The sequence below is a fragment of the Zootoca vivipara genome, chromosome 9 (assembly GCF_965207765.1).
Source record: "Zootoca vivipara chromosome 9, rZooViv2.hap1.1, whole genome shotgun sequence".
Lineage (NCBI taxonomy): Eukaryota > Metazoa > Chordata > Lepidosauria > Squamata > Lacertidae > Zootoca > Zootoca vivipara.
In genome coordinates this window covers 17,675,353-17,697,046 of record NC_142592.1, presented here as the reverse complement: position 1 = coordinate 17,697,046, position 21,694 = coordinate 17,675,353, and the positions used below count along the sequence as shown (strand labels likewise).

At 40.9% G+C, this 21,694-nt stretch overlaps 1 long non-coding RNA gene across 1 annotated transcript; it reads right to left on the bottom strand.

The window, feature by feature from the left end:
- Window positions 1-691: 691 nt before the first annotated feature.
- Window positions 692-20,489, bottom strand: LOC148684552 (uncharacterized). The gene is made up of 3 exons (XR_015951752.1): window positions 20,134-20,489; window positions 19,155-19,608; window positions 692-4,290 (listed from the first exon to the last, which is right to left on the bottom strand). It is a non-coding gene; the product is annotated as an uncharacterized LOC148684552 (long non-coding RNA).
- Between the last annotated feature and the right edge of the window lie 1,205 nt (window positions 20,490-21,694).

The window sequence follows — 21,694 nt, the reverse complement described above, 5'->3', positions numbered from 1 at the left end:
GGAACCACCTAATCTATGTCTCTCTAACAGACAAGTGGATCTTAGCTTTTAAAGTCAGAGAACTTTACTGAAAAAATCAAGTAGACATCAGCAGGAATTAAAGATTTGCCTTTGTCAGCTGGTTTCAGGGACATTTAAATCATTTTTCTTGGAATGCTGAAAGGTTGGGTACTATAAATTTAATATATGAGGCATAATTTTATTTTATTTCTTCTGTAGAGCTGTGAAGTTTCAAGAGGGCAGGCTTATTTATATTAAATATGACAGCAGGTTTATTCAAATGTGTATTAATGTTCAGTCTACGTTTGCAACAAAAGGACATGGCATGTTTTCAGCAGTTAAGATATTTAATGACATTATTAACCACAGCATATGGACAGCAATGTGAGGAAAAGTGTGTATTTGAGAAAGGGAATTGTATGAATGAAAGGAATGTGTATGGATTCTGATGGATAATTTGATTAGGTTAAATATAAATATAGTAGGTTTATAGGAAGAAGAATTCCCTGGATGATTAAGATCCAGGTTTCGGGCAAGTACTGTTTGGTGAGAGAACCCCAGCAGAGATTTAAAATCACCAAATATTCAACGAATGGAAATACAGGCTGCTGGATCTTTAAAATACCCCCTTCTAAGTTGCTTCCAAAGTTCCCCACTTCCCTTATCATGGAAAGAGACCACACATTTGGTAAGTTAAAAATGGTTTACTTACAAACTATTCAAAGGTCAGATTAACGTGCTTTCCCATACAGTAGTAAGAAAACACAAGGAGTAAAAGTGGTAAATCTTTCTAAATTATTTGTACAGAAACACAAATGATTCCATGCTTAAGCCACTTTTTCTGTTTCCTTGGGCTTTTGGAGTTTTTAATGAGAAACCATTTCATCCTTGACTGTTTGTTGTTTCCCCCCAAAACTGTTTTTTAAATTAAAACCTCCGAAGAATTTATGTTATAATACCCTTATTATAGTACTGATAAAAGGTGTGCTATAAATCTTCTAAGTAAATAAACATCCCACACAACTGGTGCATTACTATGAGAGTTAAAATGAAGTCCTGTTCTTTTCAATGGGAAATTTGAGGACATGCTTAAAATTCTGCTTGAAATTACTGGACCTTAAAAGTTCTTAGCATTGGCTGGATTCAGTAGCTTATGACCAAAGTTATATGCACTAAAGTAACAAAATGAACCTGTTTCACTATGCTTGGACTTCAGTTAGTCTTAAACATGGTTCTTTTTCTTTGAATTGGCCAAGTGAATATGATTTAACATGTACATTTGAAAAATAATAACAACAACAAATTTAGACACTACTTGTATTCTGACAAGATTCCACATTAAACGTGTTAACTTTAATGATGTGTGTCATTGGGGCTAAAAATAGTTTATGAAGAATAATGCTGAGATCTAATGGTACAAAACCAGTTCATAATTACTAAGCACCTCTTAAGTCTAATTTTTAAACTGTAGTAATTGATCCTACAGTGAGATTTATTCCATAATCATGGAAGCGACAGCATTTACAACCAGAATAAATTAAAGTAAATGAAGAGGAAAATTGTATTCTGTGTAACATTTAGTTCATTATAGGCTTAAACAACTACACCAATCCATGTTCATCAATATAAGTTATGATGCTCGCAGACATAATTAAATAAAATGTTATCACCAAGAAACAGTTTGTGTTCCACAAGCATAGAAATTGGTACATTACAAGTGAGTTGCTTGTCTTAAGGGCTTATTGGCAGCGCTTAAGAATATGAATGGCAGGCGCAAGTATGGCAATCTCTCCTGTGTTTTGATCTGGAGGTAGAAATATGACACAACACTGTTGCAAAGTGTGTGCCTTGTGGATTGTTTGCTTTTAAAAGCCATTTGCACTATGCCATTTGGTGCTTTAAAAAAATTCATTTCAGGCTCACAAAGTCTTTTCAGCTGTTCAGAATCTTCAAATACATTTCTGAAAGTGCAGGAGATCCTGAAATATCCTCACTGAAAGGACATGTTCTTGAAACTATGTCCAGTCCTGGCACAGATTTTCAGTGTGTGGAATGAGGAAATGGTTAGGAATCACCTTACGCAGGATTCTGCCCCATTCATGGGGGATCTGTTGGCAGGATTTTGCAGGTGGAAGTACCTTGAAACCAAGCCCTTGCAGAGCTTGTCTGATGCCGAGGGTAGGATTCTTGTTAGAAAAAAGTTATAAACTCAAACAAAAAAGCAGCTGATCCCTAGTGAGACCCCCCCCCGGTTGGCTTAGCCCTCCAAGGCCCAGGGCAAGTGTACACAGCTGCCCCCAACCTCTAAGCAGGTCTGCTTGAAACCAGTGATCATACCTTGAAGCAGATGAAGACCCTAATTCTTCATGGCACTAGTTATAATACAATTGATTGTGATAGGAATATGTATATTTGCTCAGATACCAGTTGGCGTTGCCTTGTGACAGGTCATTTCCAGTGGTGGTTGTGAAATGCTTTCCCTAGTGAGGTACACTGGAGGCGGTTGGAGGATGGATGGCGGCTAACGGATTGACGTTGAATCCTGACAAGACAGAAGTACTGTTTTTGGGGGACAGGAGGCGGGCAGGTGTGGAGGACTCCCTAGTCCTGAATGGGGTAACTGTGCCCCTGAAGGACCAGGTGTGCAGCCTGGCAGTCATTCTGGACTCACAGCTGTCCGTGGAGGCACAGGTTAATTCTGTGTCCAGGGCAGCTGTCTACCAGCTCTATCTGGTACGCAGGCTGAGACCCTACCTGCCCGTGGACTGTCTCGCCAGAGTGGTGCATGCTCTGGTTATCTCTCGCTTGGATTACTGCAATGTGCTCTACGTAGGGCTACCTTTGAAGGTGAACTGGAAACTGCAACTAATCCAGAATGCGGCAGCTAGACTAGTGACTGGGAGTGGCCGCCGGGACCACATAACACTGGTCCTGAGAGATCTACACTGGCTCCCAGTACGTTTCCGAGCACAGTTCAAAGGCCTTCTGGCGGTTCCCTCATTGCAAGAAGTGAGATTGCAGGGAACCAGACAGAGGGCCTTCTCAGTAGCGGCACCCGCCCTGTGGAACGCCCTCCCAGCAGATGTCAAGGCAATAAGCAACTATTTTACCTTTAGAAGACAACTGAAGGCGGCCCTGTTTAGGGAAGTTTTAAATGTTTGATGCTGTACTGTTTTTAATATTCGGTTGGAAGCCGCCCAGAGTAGCTGAGGAAATCCGGCCAGATGGGCGGGGTATAAATAATAAATAAATTACTACTACTACTACTACTACTACTACACCTTTCTTCATCAATATTAACTTTCAGGAGGAATATGAAAGCATCCCTGTTTACTCAGGCGGCCAAAAAAAAATACTGTTCCTGGCAACCCTGAGATCATAGGATGGAATAATGTTTTTAACTGGAACTTCTTTTAGAATGTTTTAGAATCTTGCTTTTGTTTTGAAATTATGGGTCCATTTGCCACCCTGGGCTCCTTCTGGGAGACGGGTGGGAAACAAACAAACAAATAACCAACCAACCAAACTACGGTGGTCTGCAACTAAGTCCTATCCAGTGCAGACCCCTGGTTTTATGGGACACATGCTTCAGGGCAAGGTCCCCATTATATGGACCTTATATTTTCACCATTGGAGAGAATCTCATTTCAAGCTGTTATGGGAGCACTGGGGAATCTGTTTTCGGTTATGGAGCTACATTTCCTTGAACCTATGAGAGGCCACATTCCAATGGCAGGTAGGCCTGGAGCGGAAAGTGACTCGAAGGCTCATGAAATTAGGACTGCAAATTTTGCACCCTGGTTTTATGGACTCACACCAAAAAACTCAAGCATGTGGGAAGACATTTCAGTAGCTTGATTTATCCTACTAGGATATCTCAAGATTACTGCAGCCTTTGACAAACAAGAGAGTCAACACTGCTACCAGCATGGAATATTGAAAATGTAGTACTTAGTGAAAATATTGACCTATGCAGTGGTTGTGGGATAAGTCTGTAGAAACCATACCTTCACAGTGAAGTTTTGTAAATGAAAAACTGATCACTCTCCCCTCCTATTGCAATTAGTAATTATGTATTGGGTCCTACACACTGCAATTATAGCCAATGAACTGTAGAACTCGATTCCATTTTGTAGTTACTGCTTTATCAAATGTTCATGTTAAGAAAATAATAATTACGCAGAGACTGTAGAGTCCAGCATTCTCTTTCAAGCAGGATCAGCGAGATGCATCTTGATTTCCTAGGCAGGTTCCTTTCCATCATTCTATCTGTGTGGCTTGCTTTCCTGTCTGCAAATTAATAGACATGCATTTTAATTTCTGGCATTTTTTCCCCCGTTTAGCTTAGCCGTTTATGGAAAGAGGGAGACAGCTTTTTTTTTTTTGCCTTGGTGGGATCAGAGCATTCTTAGATTAAAAAGGTTGGAAGAGTGCATTTGAGTGGAGATTTGGTTTGGTCGAGAATGTAGCCTGAAGATTTAATTAGTGAGGGTTCAATGGGTTTAGACTCTCAAGATTTGTTCTTACGGGATTTATTTATTTATTTTTTGTGCACATTGTGCCCTGGAGGAGTCTGAGCAGGTCTAAGGATTCATTGCCATCCTTCTCACAGTACAGAATGCAACAGAGACCAATTTAAGATTCTGCTTTTGGTCTTTCTCTGGTTCTAATTAACTGCAATACAGAATTCCAAATGAGTGGGATGTTTTTAACTTGATGTGTGCTTAGCTACTTACAACCAATTGGTTTAAATCTACTCTGTGCAAGTGCTCCACTTGGTAAAAAAGTTCACGTGAGCTCTGGGAGCAGAGAAGATAACCCAACTCTGCCACATTATAGAGTCATTAATTAAGGAAAACGATGCTGAAGTTTGCTTAATTACTAAATTGTTGATTCATTCAGTATAATACATTGCTTTTTTATAATTACTTCACAGGTTCACCGTTTACCATTCAGGTCCAAACAACCCATTACGTTTAATGCATAGTAAAATTAAGAGCCAAATAATATCCTATGATAAACATGTATGATTATTTTAACATGTTAAATAGGGGGAGGGGAGTCTATGATTAAGACGGTGGCAAAACGGGCTGAAGAAAGTTCCCCACTCTGCAATAAAACAAAATAGTGCACATCAATTTTAACGGCCTGAGCAAATAAAAACGTCTTAGCCAAAAAGAGCACAATGCTAGTGCCATTCTGCCTTCCTTTGGGAGGGCACAAAAGCGAAGACATGGAACATGCTTTCCCTGTGCTCCTTTTCTCAAAGCCTGGCCTTGGGCTGGCAACTCTGTAGAACATTGCAAGGCATTTCAGATGATAAAAGTGTGTCGATGGCCATTAAATCACAACCTGATGGCAGTTATGTGTCCCACAACTCCTTTGCAATTTTCTCCATTCGATACTTAAAGTTCGCCAGCTGACCCTTTTCCCCACTTCAGTTCCTGCAAAGGCATGAGGGCTGCAACAAATTTGTGAGACTCCCAACGTTTCTTGAGCAGCACATGCTTAACTGGCATTGTCTGTTTCAATCTTGCTGGGCTTTGACACTCTCTGCTCCTCCTATAATGGCAGATCACACTCTGTTTCCCTAACTGGAATGCATTTGAAACAAAATTTTAAAATGTAAAAAAAAAAATTCTTCCAGTAGCACCTTAGAGACCAACTAAGTTTGTCATTGGTATGAGCTTTCGTGTGCATGCACACTTCTTCAGATACACTGAAACAGAAGTCACCAGATCCCCACATATAGTGAGAGGGTGTAACTGGAATGCTTTTGTCAGTGTGTAACCACAGTTTTGTGGCCAGTGAGCTTGGTTTTCTTTGCTGCAGATACTGGGTTGATCTGAAAAAGACACTACCTACCTGTTTAATTGCAACCCTGAAATTGTAAAGTCAGTAGCATTAAAATAATTTATTAAAACAAGTGTTTGGAAAACAAGCAGTTCGCAATGACTTGCATCAACTATGATTCATGTGCAAAACGGCTGTTACTGAAGCTGTTCGTAATTAGCATTACTGATTCAGATATTCCAAAAAAATCTAAAGAACTTTATTTGTATGCAACAGTGGCAGCCAGAGGTCTTATAGCTGCAAGGTGGAAGAGCAACATAATTCCTTCTAGACAAGGGTGGATACAAAAATTGACTGAGTATGCTTGGGATGGCCAACTCCCAAGAGACTGCGATCAACTCACAGAGTTAAAAACTGGCAATGATCTACTCCCTTTTGCAGGGTTCTGGTCAAAGTTGTTGAGCTTTTTATGGAGGAGGGAAGCCCCGTTTTTGGGTGTGTGTGTGTGCAGGGCAAAGATATTTAGCTTTTTTATGGGAACCAGAGTTGTTGAGCTTCTTTGGCGGAGCCAGTGATCTAATAGTGATCTACCACAGACGTGCAGTGATCTACCAGTACCTGTTCGACATGCCTGGTCTATCTGAAAAAAATAAACCGAGAATTGAATTTGTATCAAAATGGGAAGCCTTCAGAACATATCTTAAACAAAATTATACCATGTTAAAATCTGTAGCAGCTTTCGAGTGATCCCAGCAGTTTTTATTAATTGCTTATATAAATATAAACATCTATAAATTGTGAAAATATTAATATAAAAATAGTATTTGGATATGACAGTAAATTTATGTAAAAAGAATTAAGGAATAAATGGGAGGTTGGGTATAAAAGATAATGAGATTTTTTTATTTTTAGTGTAACAGGAAATTGTAAACACAAATTTATGTCATAATTTTATCATATTAATAGATTGTGTAAATTTTATTTTCTTTCCTTTTCCCTCTCCTTTTAAGTTGTACCCCCTTTCAGTACAGTCATACCTCGGGTTGAGTACGATGTGGGTTGTGTACTTTCAGGATACGTACTCCGCAGCCCCAGAAGTGTTTACTCCTGGGTTCCGACGCGCGAGCATGCGCAGAAGCATTCTGCGCATGTCACGTGTGTGCAGAAGCGCCGCTCAGGTTCAGTGCTTTTTGGGGTGTGAACGGATTGGGTACTTAACCCAAGGTACCACTGTATTGTTTTATTGTATTTACCAGTAATAAGCATGGAAAGCTAGTTCTTACTGTATTGAATCCCCTTTGTGCAAAAGTGCATATGAGTTTCTTAAACATTCTGCCAAAGGTATTAATTATAATGGGGTCATAATATTGGTAATTTATATCGTGTGATGCTTTAGAAGTATGATGTTTTGCAAGTGTCTTCAAATCAAAAAGAAACACACCTATAACATCAAGAACAAAAAGAGCAAATGAAGAATTGGGCGCCGAATCAGCCTTCTCGATGTGCAAATGACAGGAAAGTCAAAACTATTGGTAAGCACAGTTTAGGCAGCCCTGAATTATTAATTACTAGATTACTAATTAACCCTTAATTAACTTGGAGAACTCATTACCACAAAACACCATTAAGGCCAAATAATTTAGTAAAATTCCAACCTATTAGAGTCGGCTTTTAAAGAATAATGAGAACATCCATCGCTACATTAGACGTGCCTCGGAGCATAAAGTCAGCTAACAAATTGGTTTAGGGAGGAAGGTCTCTTGTGGCCAGATGATGTCATAATTGCCAACTATCCTGTACCATCTTTTTGAAGGAGTTTACATTGGTGGCTTTGTTTTGTTCTGCTGCATACAGTAGTGTGAATACTAAAAGGGAACCTAGGAAGATAGTTTATTCTAATCAAGTATTGCCTACTCCAGTAAGTGGCTCTGTAGCCAATGCTTCTCCCATCACTTTCTAGCTACCTGAGCCTTGTATGCTAGAGATGCCCTGGACTGAACTGGTGTTGTACCACTGAACTATAAATCTGCTACACTTCCCAGTGGGGAGGAGTTGCGGTGGACCGCATGGCCACCCACTCCCCTCTGGGGGTGGGGGACAAAGTCCTGTGTCCCCCAGAGGTTCCCAGCCACGTCATTCGCCTGCCAGCCAATCTGCTGGTGGGTGGTGGCATGGCCAGGCCCCATTTAAACTGAGGTGCGAGCCGGAGAGCTTCCTCTTGGCTCACTTCCTTGATCTCCCACTTCCTCCCTATTTTCAGGATTCGAATTTGGCCTTGCTATGGACCTTCATTGGTCACCGTTAAGGGGCCTGGAAGAAATTTTTCCACTTGGCAAATTAGCATGGGCCATTTGGTTTTCGCCTACCTCGTAGCAATTGTTGCAACTTTGTAGGCATTGGTTGATCTTATGGTGGGGAGGGGAGGTGTGGCCATCGCCTGCCTCTCCAAGCTTAAGGGTATTCCGTTAAAGGAATCTGGGTGTGTGGATCTTGTCCGAAGTCCGGGGCTGGGCTTAGGGCCATGCCACGACCCCGCCGGGAACCCTAGGGGAGCTCGAGTTGGTTTGCAACCCTACCAGTGGTTGACCCTTACTGAGGAGTCAGATATAGTTGGGTCAATTCCAATGCCTAAGCCAATACCGCTCACATTCTGTCACCAATAAAGTTGTGGCCTAAATTTGCCCAATAACATTAACCTAATATTTGTGTCCTTGTGTCTTACTCATCAACGAGGGGCTGGTCTCAGGGTCTTGACACGCAATAGTCCTCACACCAGCATACAGTTGAGGGGCAGAATAGAGCTACACTCTGTGGCTCCACTCCCTCTAAAGCATCCCAGTTATCTGGACCCCATTGTTCTCCATGCTTTGGAGGGGGAAGGTCTGAAGCAGGGGGTCTACTCTATGTAAATATGTGCAAGGGAGGTAAGGGGAGCTTGACAGTCTAACCATATTCTGTGTTATAACTGGGACATCCCCAAAGAAAATGGTTGTGTTGATTTAAGCATAAGTGAGATTACTGGTACTCTTTTACAAGAGCTTAGGAATTCCTGCCCATTCTTCCCTTGCCCCCAATTTATCTGCCATCTTTCTTCCATCATGGAATTCAAGGGTTTCTCCTAGCCACGAAAATAAAAGTTATCATGCTGTTGAAGACAGAGGGCTAACAAAAGACAAATGGTGGTAAAAAAAACCCATGTCTTTATAAATGATAGAACTGCATTGAAGAATTGAATTGCAATTCTGCCAGCAAAAAAAATGCCCTTGACATTTGTTCCTGATTCAGGTTTGTTCCACTGCCATTGTGGCACATTCCAGTGTGTGCTGAAGGCGAAACCAAGGGAGCTATGGAAGAAAAGAGCTCAAGCCATCTTCTATATGACCTTCAGACCTCATTCACTGTGATGCAGAGAAGAAACTCTGAATCATTTTGTTAATGGCTGGGGTTACAGAAGCTAATTAACACTGAACTACCAAGATCAATGGTGGAAGTAATTGGGTTTTCTCTTTATATACCCATAGCCAAGAAAACCAGTTTTGAGGGAAGAGAAAGGGATAAGAACGGAAACACGTGAAAAGAAGAATTGCCTTCGAAGCAGGAATGGCAAATGAAAATGCTGGACTATATGGAATTGGCAGAATTGACAGGAAGACTCCGGGACCAGACAAATGACAAAGTTTTAAAGGATTGGAAGAAATTTAAAATGTATATAGGGAATGTATTCGATAATTAGAGTTTGAATATCCAGGAAAGTAAAGAGGTAAAGGCATTAGGGAAATAATAGAAGATTAGAAGTTTGAAATTAGGGTTAATGATTTGAAAATGAATTAATTTGGAAGTTTTAAAGGGATTATATGATGGGATATAAGATGAGTTAGAAACTGCTATAGAAGTTTATAAAAATGAAAATCAGATAGTAGGGAATTGGGGAAGCCTGAAGGCAATGAATATCAAATTGGATGAGAAATGATATATTTTTCTGTTCTATGTTGTTTGGTTTTTCTATTTTTGTATTCTGTATTTTGAGGTTTTTGATGTGTTTTGTATTTTGTATGTTTGTTGAAAAAATGTTCAATAAAAATATTATAAAAAAAAAAAGAACGGAAACACGTGAAGAAGGAGAAATAGAGTGATGGTTAGATCATTATTAGGACTTTGCATGCACTCACATGGCTTCAGTGCTGTGCACTGAGAAAGGCACTTCCTTTCTCAACACAGAAACACAGCAAATCATTGGTGGAAGAGAGTGATCTCTTTCTCCATGGACAGCTCACTCTATTTCCATGTTGCAGAGTGAAATAAAAAGCTGCTTTATGGGACCATGAGTTCATCTAGCTCACTATTTTCTACATTGAATGGCAGTTTCTTTCCCAACCCTACTTGGAGACAATGGCATAGTGGGGGCCACAGGGGCGGTTGTCCCAGGTGCAAATTTATTAGGGTTGCAAAAATTCAACAACCGGTGCTGCCTCAATACCATCACTGGCCTCAGTTGAAAACAGCTTCTCCATGCAAACCAGGAAGTAACCTCTCCAGAGAATGGAACTGTAATCTCCTGGATGATGTGGATGCCATTAGGCAATTGAATGTGCATGCGTACTCCATCTGTTTCCCTCCTTCACACCCACCATCCTCCAAGCAGCCCCAGGGTGCTGGTAACCAACACTGTGTCACTGCCTGGAGATCCCACTTGTTTGACCATTCCCAACAACAAGTGCTGTTGGACTACCTGGCTGGGTTGAAAACCACTGGTGTAGACAATGCTGAGCTACATCGACCAATATGAAGTGGCTCCCTATGTTCTTTCCCATGTCCTACTACAGGCCACAGTGTGAAAGCATCACATTTCAGTTTCTTTATAAACCAATGCGTTGTCAAATCCATGAAACCTCATCTAATTAATACATTGTGCCCAATCAAATATTTCAGTGTGTTCAGTATATATAGAGAAACCTGACTTTGCTGGAGGAGTGACAGTATATGGTTGGGGAGGGGGGGATGTTATTTTTTTCTCCTTGATTTTTCAAACCATTTTTAGCTCCTCAGACTTAATGAGGTAACACTAGGTTCCTTGGAAGTGGCAGATATTCTAATGTGTCACTGGCAGTGACAGAAAGAGCCGAGAATGAAACATCCTTGCTCTATGGTATAAATAAAATGAATTGCCTTGTGTTCATGTCTGAGACTCTTAGATATCCAAGCTACCTTTAAAGAGTTGTCATGCCACTTTCACAGCAATGAACAGTTATGTTTGGGTGGAAATGGGGCAATGGAATTTACTAACCATGTTCTTCTACACTGTGGTGTATGTAGAGAAAGTTTACTTTTCCTTTACTAAGATCTTTCCTGGGAAGATTTCCAAAAGATTTGGTAGCATTCCAGATTTTCCAAGTGTCCCTATTTTCCAGGGAGAGTCCTGGATTTATAGAAGCCATCCCGGTTTCTGATTTGATTCCGAAATGTCCCGCTTTTCCTTAGGACTTCCCGATTTTCATTGGAGAATTGCTGGAGGGTATGGAGTTGTGCAACGCCCGAGCCAAGGAGATAAGTAACTATACGACCTAACTGTAGAAGATATCTGAAGGCAGCCCTGTACAGGAAAGGTATTTTTTAAATGTTTCATCATGTTTTATGTCAAGAGTGGCTGGGGCAACCTAGTCAGATGGGTGGGGTAATAATAATAATAATAATAATAATAATAATAAGAATAAGAATAAGAATAAGAATAATAATTTCCACTGTTTTCATTGCAGAAATGTTGGAGGGTATGGCATTCTGCTTCTTTACATGTTACTGAAATGGTTGCAAACAAATTTCTGATTTCAATGTGGATCACGATAAATTTTCTGTTGCCTTAAGAGTGGGGAGGAAACATATATTTTTTATGTTTTTAATTATTTTAATGTTTTTAATTTTTTAATGTTTTAATTGGTTTAATGAACTGTATGTTTTATTTTTGCACCTAACTTTATTGGTCTGTGTCCATAAAAAACAGTCCATTCATTTACACATGCAGGGGACCTGTTTACATGTCACTCACTAGAGAGAAATCTCACCCAGTCCTTGGCAATTTGCCCTTTCACTAGATGGACATAGTTGGTTAGCTAAAACTTATTTAGCTAACTACCATTGATTATATAATAGGTTCTATCCAGAGAAACACTCACATAATGGGACTGGTAGAAACTTTTAAAAACCCTGCTGAACGGAATTGACTGTGACACAGGGAGCTGAGAGGGAGGGACTTCCCCAAAACCAGGCAGAGACAAGAAGAAGAAGAAGAAGAAGAAGAAGAAGAAGAAGAAGAAGAAGAAGAAGAAGAAGAAGAAGAAGTGGAAGAGGAGGAGTTTGGACTTTATATCCTGCCTTTCACTTCCTTTAAGGAGTCTCAAAGCAGCTAACAATCTCCTTTCCCTTCCTCCCCCACAACAAACACTCTGTGAGGCGAGTGAGGCTGAGAGACTTCAGAGAAGTGTGACTAGCCCAAGGTAACCCAGCAGCTGCATGTGGAGGAGCGGAGACGCAAACCTGGTTCACCAGATTATGAGTCCACCACTCTTAACCACTACACCAGGAGTGGCTAACTCCCAAGAGACTGTGATCTACTCACAGTTAAAAACTGACAGTGATCTACTCCCCCTTTTTTAAGAAGGAGGAAGGCCCATGGGGGGGGTCAAAGTTGTTGAGTTTTTTCAGGGAGGAGGTAAAACGTTGAGCTTTTTAAAGGGGAGCTACAGTTGTTCAGCTTCTTTGGGAGGATCTACCAGTGATCTACCACAGACGTCCAGTGATCTACCGGTAGATCACAATCTACCTGTTGGACGTGCCTCACTACACCATGGTGGCTCTCTGATTTATTTGGACATGGTGCACTCCCCCACAACTTCCAGTCTTGCATCAACAAAAAATAGAAATTGAAAATAACCATAAGAGGAAACACTGCATGAAAACAGGCGTGGTACATGGACACTGCATGCATGCGAACACAACTTGCATCAAATGCTAGTTTTGGCCTCTTGTGGGGAGGCAAGGGAGTAGTATATACAAGATGCCTGGTATTCTTAACTGGTTGATATTTCTAGTGGATAAAAATATCTAAATAGGCCCAAACAATACAAGGCAAGCAGTAACAATAAGGTAAGCATGCTGAGCTAAAAAGTCATCTAAAACAAAATATTGAGAACACCTGCCTAATAAAAAAGGTGGTTGAGTTCAGTGAACAGATTCTGAAGATTATGCCAAATCTGCAGTAGGACAATAAATACCTTCATAGATGTTAGATTTCTTTTTCTTTTCTTTTTTAAAAAACAACTTTACTAAAAGGTGCATTTCATTTTAATAGTTGAGCTGTGAACCTTCATTGAATTGAATGTGGTTCACTCCAGATAAAGGGGCATGCGGTATTAGTCTCAGGGCTGAGACATTAGATCTGCATCTTTAAATGTTACTCAAATTCCATTTTGGTTACTTTTTCAAAATGGTAGCTTTTAAGCCAGCTAAGTGCTTAATCATAGAAAACAGAAGTTCCATGATTAGAAATAACTTTGGGGGTGGGAAGGAACTGAAGGAACTTCTCTACAGAAGCTGGAAGGGGAAATAATTCACATATTGAAACACACTACGGTATTTTGTTTGTAAATATCAAACACGATACTTTGCTCAAGTTACCCCTTTAATCTTTTTCTTCCACTTTTTTAAATGAAACCTTTTTGTTAAGGCTGTAGTATTTTTTTAAAAAAACCTTCCAAATAAGCAAAGATCATAACAGAACACTGCTAGTAGGTAGCTGTAATTGGTTCCTAAAGAAAAGAAAAGAAAAGTTTAATGCACTCCAGCAAAAGAAGCAAAAAACTTTAACTTCCTTGTGTAGGAATGATAACTGACCAGACTGTTGATGATTAATTTAGTAATTTATGTCTCCTTCCTTCAAGCAACTCAGAAAGAGGCGTTAGCACCAAAAATCCCTAAGATAAATTAAAGATAGCAATGTGACCGGGGCTATCTGGATTGCCTACAGCCACACCCATCACTGCATTGGATGAGTTCTTTCAGTGGTAAATCATTTATTTAGGTGAGTTCATAGCAATGAGTCAAAATATTAACATTCCTGTCCATGGTATTGCATAGAGTCTGGAGGAATCAAAATCAGTGGTGGTTCACAAGTCCCCTATGCATAACAAATATGAATAATTGTGTCATTTATACTAATTATCTTATGTGCTACATCCACCTGGTGCATTTAAAACCTTACACATAGGACACATCTGTTCTGTGTGTAGAAACATACCCAGAGCCGGCTGTGTACAGGAAACAAGGCAGATCGAGACACTCACATTTCATATAAGTAAGTAGAGTCTGGAAGAAGCTGCATGCAGATAAGCCCATCTGTAGGTTGTTTTCAGCATTAGTCCTAGTCAAGTTACAGGTAGATAGCCGTGTTGGTCTGACACAGTCAAAACAATAGAAAAAAATCCTTCCAGTAGCACCTTAGAGACCAACTAAGTTCGTCCACATGAAAGCTCATACCTATGACAAACTTAGTTGGTCTCTAAGGGACACAGGTGGCACTGTGGGTTAAAAGCCTAGGGCTTGCTGATCAGAAGGTTGGTGGTTCAAATCCCTGCGACAGGGTGAGCTCCCGTTGCTCGGTCCCAGCTCCTGCCAACCTAGCAGTTCGAAAGCACGTCAAAGTGCAAGTAGATAAATAGGGACCGCTACAGCGGGAAGGCAAACAGTGTTTCCGTGTGCTGATCTGGTTTGCCAGAAGCGGCTTTGTCATGCTGGCCACATGACCTGGAAGCTGTACGCCGGCTCCCTCGGCCAATAATGCGAGATGACCGCGCAACCTCAGAGTCGGTCACGACTGGACCTAATGGTCAGGGGTTCCTTTACCTTTACCTTTAAGGTGCTACTGGAAGGATTCTTTTATTTTGTTTAGTCCTATTCAAAGTAGACTCATTAAAAAAGATGGGCATGCTTCTCTTTTCCTCACTCTGGGGTCTTCTGGTGACAGGGGGAGGTCCCGGGGGGAAGGGGGAGAGGCAGGAAAGTGAAGAATTCATAAATAGGGTTAAGAGATAATAAAATGTATATAAATATGATAGAATAAATTGCTAAAGAGGATTGGAAATGGAAATCAGATAGGGGGATATGGGGAAGTCCACATGACAATGATAAAAATTGAATTTATATTAGATTGGTATTTTTGTTTGTTTGTTTAGTATTATTTTGTTTTGTTGTGTTGGGTATTGTTGTGTTTGTTTTTGTAATAAATTCTGTAAAATAAATTTTAAAAATATTTTAAAAAATAAAATAAATATTTTAAAATATTTTAAAAATAAAAATAAAAAAGATGGGCATGGCCAACTTGAGGTAATTAATTTCAATGGGTGGAACTTAGCTGGATACAACCTGAAGCACACAGATGTTCATGGAGATCCGTAAGGTCTACGCGGGCAGGCACTTCACCATACACCCTTAAATGCAAATTGCATAATTCATGTTTCTCCTGAAGTCCTATGGTAGGCACCCCCAAACTTCGGCCCTCCAGATGTTTTTGACTACATTTTCCATCTTCCCCGACCACTGGTCCTGTTAACTAGGGATCATGGGAGTTGTAGGCCAAAACATCTGGAGGGCCGAAGTTTGGGGGTGCCTGTCCTATGAGCCCTGAGTGCTCACTGGAAGGACAGATCCAGAAGCTGAGGCTCCAATACTTTGGCCACCTCATGAGAAGAGAAGACTCCCTGGAAAAGACCCTGATGTTGGGAAAGATTGAGGGCACTAGGAACACCCTCCCATCAGATGTCAAAGAGAAAAACAGCTACCAGATTTTCAGAAGACATCTGAAGGCAGCCCTGTTTAGGGAGGCTTTTAATGTTACATTTTTCTGTTGGAAGCCGCCCAGAGTGGCTGGGGAAACCCAGCCAGATGGGCGGGGTATAAATAATAAATTATTATTATTATTATAGGAGAAGGGGACGACAGAGGATGAGATGGTTGGACAGTGTTCTCGAAGCTACGAACTTGAGTTTGACCAAACTGCGGGAGGCAGTGGAAGACAGGAGTGCCTGGCGTGCTATGGGGTCCATGGGGTCACGCAGAGTCAGACACGACTAAACAACAACAACAACAACAAGTGAACTGAAAACTGTGGACAACTGAATTTAAGAGTGGAAAAATGAGAAACAAAGAGATACTGAAATTGATAGATTAGCCTATTCTAGGCTTCCTCAACCTCGGCCCTCCAGATGTTTTGAGACTACAATTCCCATCATCCCTGACCACTGGTCCTGCTAGATAGGGACCATGGGAGTTGTAGGCCAAAAACATCTGGAGGGCCAAGGTTGCAGAAGCCTGGCCTATTCCTACAAAGAGGCCATGTGCCTGGTCAACCCTCTCCTCCAACCACTGAGCTAACACCACTGACCTGGCAAATGCCATTCCAGCAGATGACATCACTGCTCCTGCTATGAAGAAGTACAAAAGCTGGACTTCCCTATAGTCACTTAGGCAATTGTCAGGAATGATGGGTGTTGGAGCCCAACAACACCTGGGGACCCAAGACTGAAGAACACTGTGCTATACTACTCAACAGTTTCAATTCAAGTTAGCACTAAATGTTGCCCAAAGCGCATTTCAACAGAAGCCCAGAATGTTTCTATAAGATCAGCAATATTTCTCAAAAGGCGTTTTCTTAGTTTTAACAACCACCACCACCACCACCGATCTGGTTGCCCCAGCCACTCTTTCACACTCTTTTATGTCTTTCTCATCTCAGGATTATCCTGGAGTTACTAGCCACATCGGCAGTGTCTTGCCTGGTGATTTTTCTGGTGGGAATAAAAAATCCTGATGAACCCAATTTTGGGATTCTACCGTAAAAGTGCATGAGGGACAGCTCCTTTGAAAGCAGCTCCCTGGCCTCCTGTTATTGGTGCTCAGGACTGATTTGACTCTTATTGGTCTTCTACCCTCTGAGAATAATAACATGAAGCAACCACTGGGCTTCATAGGGACATAGAATCTGCCTTATGCTAAATTAGACCATTGGTCTATCTATCTCAGTATTGGTAAGCCTAGCTTATTATTCTACTTCCATTGTACAGAAATAGTTACAGGTAGGTAGCTGTGTTGGTCTGAGTCGAAGCAAAATAAAAAAATTTCTTCAGTAGCACCTTAAAGACCAACTAGGTTTCTATTTTGGTATGAGCTTTCATGTGAAGAAGTGTGCATGCACACGAAAGCTCATACCAAAATAAAAACCTAGTTGGTCTTTAAGGTGCTACTGAAGGAATTTTTTTTATTTTGTAGAGAAATAGTTTCTCAAAATCTTTCCCTCCCACCCAAACTGAAAACCTTGGTTTGTTTGGCTAGTTTAGACCTATTTGAACCACTGTGGAGTATAATTAACTGCTTAGCACATATCTGTGCAATATTTAGCTACTTCCTCATCCCTCCCCTTTTGCAAAGCTTGCTTTAGATGGGGGGAGGGGAGGGATATGCATCTCATTCAAGTTTGCACATGGAAAATTCCTCTGTAGTTCTTCCTGGTTAAAAGTAGTTCTAAACCTTCCATTTTGAGGGAAAAGTTGCATGTGTGCATAGCTCAATAATGGTTCAGCAAAATGTTAGCAAAGATTAAATACAATTAAGTCTCACACTTTTTCAAAATTAAAAAAACACACAATAAATGTCTAATAGATCTACTTGGATGTGGCCATGCCCTCTGGCTTAGTATTTCTTTTTTCGTCGCCTTTCCAAATAAGCATATAAATCAATTTCTTCCTTAGTTCCAGCTGATTTCAACTTATAAATCCAGAAAGCTTCTTTCTCTTCTGTTCTATTTTATCTATTACTTCCTCTCTTTAATTACAGCAGATGATCTATTGCTTGGATCTGAAATTGGACCACCAAATATTTCAAACTATTAACATGACGCAACCCCAGGGGTGCTATCTCATTATTTCCCACAGCACGTCCGTGCTCTAGCATTCTCCTGCGTTTAAAGAAAAACCTTAGCAATGTCCTCAGTAAAAAATAAAACCATTTAGACGTTGTGTTATATGAAAAACATACTCATGACGGCACTCGCCATATGAAACTCCCTCCACGATTGAGGGTGATGGAATGCATTCCTTATAGTAATATAACTCCATTTTGCGTAGCCTGTGCATAAAAATTGTCATGATGACATAGGTACTTTGGGTGAGATTAGCAATTTCCCTCTGATCCCTGGAACAGAGCAACTTTGTACATGTGCATTGGGGCTTAGCTTTCCCTACATGGTGCTCCCTACCATGCAGATAGTCTGGACCCTATTCTGGAGATACATAGCTGTACACCACAACAAACATAAGAACCATCAAAGTATATATGTGCAGCTCTCAGGGAGGTTTCCCATGCTACGTTTTAGTGGCTATTCTGATCAGCTAGTGAACACAACAGCTGGACTGGTGGTGTGAGAAGACCACTGTCCAGACATGGTGCCAGTGATAAAAGACCGAAGTGGCTTATCTGCCACCAGGCCAGGTACAAAGTTCTTGTACTAGTGTGCCCAGCCCTGAACAACTTAGGCCAAGAACATCTTATGGGCTGCCTTATCCCCATGTTTTTGAAGCCATTTACTGGGATCATCAGGGGGAAGCAATATTAGTTGCTCCTGATGGACCAGAAGCACAACTTATGTCAATGAGGAGTCGTGATTTCAGTTTAGCGGGCCCAACTTTATGGAACTCCCTCCCAGTCGAAATCAGGCAGGGACTGTTCTTGCAAAGGTGCTGACACCTAGTTAAAAGTATTTTATTCCAGGAGGCCTTTGAACCATAAATGCCACTCTGATATTTCAATCCCTGATATTTAATTCTTGTTTTACTTTTTGCATACTGTATGGGGTGCTAGGGAAGGGGTAATGCCACTGGTGGGGTATCACAATCCTTTTGGGGTAGTTTGCCCACCTTTGGTCCCCACTCTGCACTCAACTATCACCTGTAGCTCCTACTGGTAGAAGCTGCCAGACTGAGACGGGGACCACAGCCTGCGAACGGCTTTGATTGGCTGGCTTAACTAAGTGAGGGTAGTTGATGGGTCTCAAATCCTCAGTGAGTTAGGCGCTTCCCCTGAATGTGAAGACAGGCTCTGGCAGATTCAGTGGACGAGACTAATTGTGGGTTCAGTGGTCAAGAAGGTGGTTTCTGCACGTGCTGTAGAGGGAAATCAGGGACAGCCGCGGCTCATCAACCTGGGAAGGTAGCCCATCTAGGAGATGGAAACCTCTGCTCCTAAACCTCTGCTCCCTAGTGGCTATGCTCATTCATGAGAAAGGCTTTGAGAGCAAACCCCAAGGAAAAATCTGTACTCACTGCGTTGCGGGACATCTTCAGTAGAAGAATCCTACACAAATCCGGAGTGGAGTCCTTAAAGGATGATGTCTTGTACGCCTCTTTCCAGTAACTCCTGCAGCCAAGTTGATGCTTTCCTTTGGAGCACATCAGGAAAGCCGAGAAGGGGGTCTTGTTGTATGGTTAGCCCAGGACCTCCATACACAAGGCCCAGGCTTGTACTCCAGAGAGGTCACTTCGCTGCTGCCAATGGTCAGTAGCAGTTATGAATTACTGGTCTGTGTAATCTATAGCTCCAATAGCTTGACTTCATCCCAGAAGTGTACTCCATTGTTCCCCTTCAGAGCCATGTAAGTTAGGGGCCATCACTACATCTTCTGTGGTAGCGATTTCCATAATTTAACTATGTGCTGTGTGAAGAACTTTGCTGCTGCACATGATGACCTGTGATCCATTGACTTGATACAAATGTTTCCTAAACAGATAATCAAACAATTAAAAACCTATATTTAACTACAGCCAGAACCATTCTAATGCATGTCCACAGATAACAATCTGTTTTGTCTGTACTTATTATTTCGAAGAGTGTTACTCCTAAACAGTATCTGACGCTTCTAAATGTAGCAAACATTAGAATAATAAGGAAATGGAACCCCGTTATTGATTTATGGATTTCCACACTAAAACTAATGCACAGAATGTCTCTCAGTGCTTTCATTCTTCATAAACATTAGCATCAGGAAGCTGATACAAGGTTGCAGCCTTCAGTTTGAGAAATCACATCAGATTACATTTACATTATTAGATGTTCTTTACCTAGTTACTTTAACATGACTAAATGTCATTTGTCAAACTGGCATAGTCAGTTACACTTCACAAATGTCAAATGAATTGTCATATTGGTTCAAGAAATTAGTTGTTGTTCAGTGTTCTATCTCTGACAGATAGGGCAGATATTTCACAGAAAAATACTAAAATTAGCAAAATATATGTATTTTACCTTATGGGAATGGACAGATGCATCTGTTTCCAGTTGGTGTAACTTTCTCATATATTCACTAGTAAATTCATTTCATCCTGTTTCCTCATTAATCTGTGAACAATATAAAAACAAAACGAAAATAACATTTACCTGCTATTTAAAGGCATATTTCCCCACAAAAAGTAACATTTAAAAGCTGAGAACTGCAATACATAAGTGTCAAATCTAAAAGTGAATGATCTCATGATCCATACTTCATCTGGGATGAGCAAATCTCATAAATTCATTTTAGAATTCTAGAAAGAAAACCATTCAGCAGTCCTCAAATAATTATACAGTGTTTACAACTGCCCTAAAACTTTTACCCTAACACTGCAAATAACAAGCTTAGGATGAGAGACTATTGCACCTCACTTGAGCATAGAGTAGCTCTGAAAAACCATCCACTTAAAAAAAAAATACTCTCCTGGCTCCTCTACATGGTAAGAGACCTGCATGAATTCAGAGACATCCCCCCCCAATATAGACAAGCTGCAGAAGACCCATTTCCCCACAGATAGAGCCAATGCTCTGTAGTGACTCATTCAGCCAATGAAAAATTGGCTTTCATGGTTTGCCTTATGGGCTGTTGCAAATGTTAAGATGGGGAAATGAAGGAAGCAAGCCTGTGACTCACTTTCTCTGTTATTAGTGTCTGTGTTTCTACGCTAGATTACATTATTTCATACTCTCGCACTACATTGTGAAGTAAACATAATGGGAATTTCTTTAACTTTCAAGCTTTAACGTTTTTAAAGAGTAAAACAGTGTGCGTGTACACACACACATATAATATACCTAGTACCATGACAGTACTGTTGGAGAGGGAGCAAATGATAAGGGAGGTATAGTCATTTTCCTCAGAAAGTTTTTAGCACTCTGCTTCATGGCAGTCCAAATCCAGCAATGAACAGCTAAGCTGTAAACTATTTTAGCACACCCTGATAGCCTATGTTCCCAGAATGGCAGCCACTTATTTATTTATTTTTCGACAGCAAGAAAAGGGCATTATCGCATATAGCTGTTCAGTCACACTTGGCCACATCTTTTTAATAACTAGGTGTAGCTCACCCTCGGCTTTAATGTTCATAGGCCAAAGGGAAATGAATAGCACTCAAGCAACTTGGCTGGAAGAAGAGGCCAAACTTTCCTCAGGGAGGCATTTCCATTCCTGGCTGCCATGGTCTGCCTGCAGAGTGGAGGTGACGGGATGCCTCGTTCTTCAGTTTCTCCTCTCTGGCTGCAGGCTTACTTGACAACAATGCTGGTCAGTCTGAAAAATGCCATTTAAAAAACCCCTAGTGCCATAGAGTGGTGCTGTGTCGAGTGTTCTAGTGGGAAGGTTTTTAAAACAGTGGCTCATGACTGCCAAGAGAGAGGGCTTGAGGGAGCTATTGAGGCATTGGGCCTGAACTGACCCAGAACATTCCTAGCCATGCTGAGGCATCTGACCAACACTGGACAGTGCTAGGCTTGACCAAAGTTTGGAGAACTCCATGTTAGCTGAAAAAACCCATTTTGCTGTGCATCTTTCTTCTTA